Source organism: Falco peregrinus, chromosome 10, assembly GCF_023634155.1.
Source record: "Falco peregrinus isolate bFalPer1 chromosome 10, bFalPer1.pri, whole genome shotgun sequence".
Taxonomy (NCBI): Eukaryota; Metazoa; Chordata; class Aves; order Falconiformes; family Falconidae; genus Falco; species Falco peregrinus.
Genome location: NC_073730.1, coordinates 29,424,301 through 29,426,517, shown reverse-complemented (window position 1 = coordinate 29,426,517; position 2,217 = coordinate 29,424,301).

Genomic DNA, 2,217 nt, shown 5'->3' with positions numbered 1-2,217 from the left:
CCTTGGTGGCTGTAGTAAGAAAGAGAGAAGCTTCCCGAGCACCAGCTGGGTGCTCACCCCTTACCAGGCAACTACCCTTGGGTGGTTTGTTCTGTGGAATACTCAGGAGTTTTCTGTGGTGAAGCTGTTCCCTTCCACACTCTTGCAGCAAACCGTCAGGACATAGGTGGTGTCCGGCCTCATGTTGTAGATGTGGTAGCTGGGCTGCTCTCCCATGCCAGGCTTGTGCTGGCAAAGAGGAGGGGAAGTGTATTTAAATGACTCTCACAGCTCTCCTCCAGTAATTTCTTCCCTTTCCCCGTATTCCTCTGGTCAGAGGGTTTTTCTGTTTATTTTCAGGTTTTATACTCAAGTCTCACTGTCTTGGACTGGGGTGCCAAGAACTGGCACGCTTGTGACACCCCAGGAGCCAGTGCTGGAGCTGAACCCCATGTCTCTGAGCCATGCAGCATTGCACTCCCTCCGTGGCCATGAACCCTGCTGCTTCAGTGAATAGTTTGGGATTGTTTTTTCCCTCTTCCCAAATGTACCCTGTGTCTGGGAGCATGCCCTGCGTCCTCCATCCTCCCCAAAATCCCCCAGCTCCTAAAGTGGTGGTGTGAAGACCTGGGGAGTGGCTGGTCACCAGCCAGCAGAGAGCTGCTTGCGAGCTCCTGGCTCCCCGTGCAGGACACGTGCTGGATGGCTCTGGACACCCGGGTTGGCACCACTGGCATCCCTGGCACGAGCATGCCCCTCAGCAGCGCTGCCTGGTCAGCCTGCATCCCATGCTGGGGCACGGCTGATGGCCACCTAGCCAGGAAGTGCCGCTTCAGTCCTGCTTTGGCTCTTTACCTTATTTTTCCCTTTCCCTGGGAATGAGGCTGGCTGAGCTCCTGTAATCCATTCTCCTAGTTCAGACCTGTGTCCCCTCCTCAAATGGGCCTTTACAGTTAATCTAACAGCGACTGGCCCTGGGGCGATGGCCGGGGTGGTTTGTGGGTTTGCAACAGTCACGGCTCCCCAGGACCTTGGCACAGACGGGTTAGCAGGTGTTGCACCAAGAGGGGGTCTCTGCTGGGAAGGATGGAGGACCCACCACCCACGCGTTGCTGCCCAGCTCCCAGTACCGCAGCTGGAACAGCAGTGGGGAGTAGGAGGGGGTGGTGCCCAGTGGGTGCTGTCAGTCCACTGACGGGTGGGTGCCCCGGCCACTGTCACAGCTGGGGGGGGGGGTCCATCTCGACTGCTCTGTTTGGGGGAACAAAACCACAGGGTTGGTATGAGCTGTGGGCAGCAAGGGGCTCCTTGGCAGCTTCTCTGAGCTGTTGGTGATGGACTGAGGACAGGGCTTTGTGTGGGGGAGGGAGACCCCTTACCTAGCCCACACCATTAGGTCCCGCTGGCTTCATGCGCCTGCTCCTCCTCTTCCCTCGCAGCGAGTGTCCTTCCCTTGCCAGTGTCCCCCGTGTTCTCCACCAGCCTTGCAGATGTCCAGCCCCCTGCTTCCACCCAATCTCCTGTGTCAGGTAGATGCAGAAGTTTTCCCAGCTGAAGCTGCAGGAGTTGGGGCCAGCACCGATCTAGTCTTTGCACTCCTCCACTCCTGGGGCTCCCCTGTACCCTGAGGAGGTGGTGAGGATGCCAGCAGCCCCCTCCCTTAGCATGCCCTGGGGCCAGCCAGTGCCCCCAGCGCCCCAAAAACACAGCGAGTATGAGGTGAGCAGCCCCATGGAGGTGGTGCTGCTCCGTACCCCAGAGCTGCTCCCCAGCACGAAGCCACCCCTGCAGCCTGTTCTATTTGTGGGTGGAAAAGCATTGTGGTACCCCCCGATTCCCAGGGGAGAAGGGAAAACACACCACACCATGGGTTGAGCCACACCATCCCTCCCCTCGGCTGCTCCCGCTCATGGCGGCTGGTGTTTCACAGCCAGGATAAGGTTTCCAGGATTTCCCTCACCTGTACTGGAGGTGGAGGGAGGTGTTGGCCAGGGCTCTGTCCTGCAGGGACCAGCGGCACCACATGTGCTTGGGGTAGAGCAGGATGTGGCTGGGCAGCCCTGTGGGGATGCAGGGGACAGGGAAGGGAGGACTGTCGGCCCCCTCTGTAGCATTGTGTTACAGTGCTGAGCGCAGGGTGGGTGACAGCCCCCAGCAGCTCCCAGCCCTGTGCCCCAAAGACAAGGCAGGACCCTACCTAAAGAGAGATGGGTCTCAGATGGAGCTCACTCCCTCATC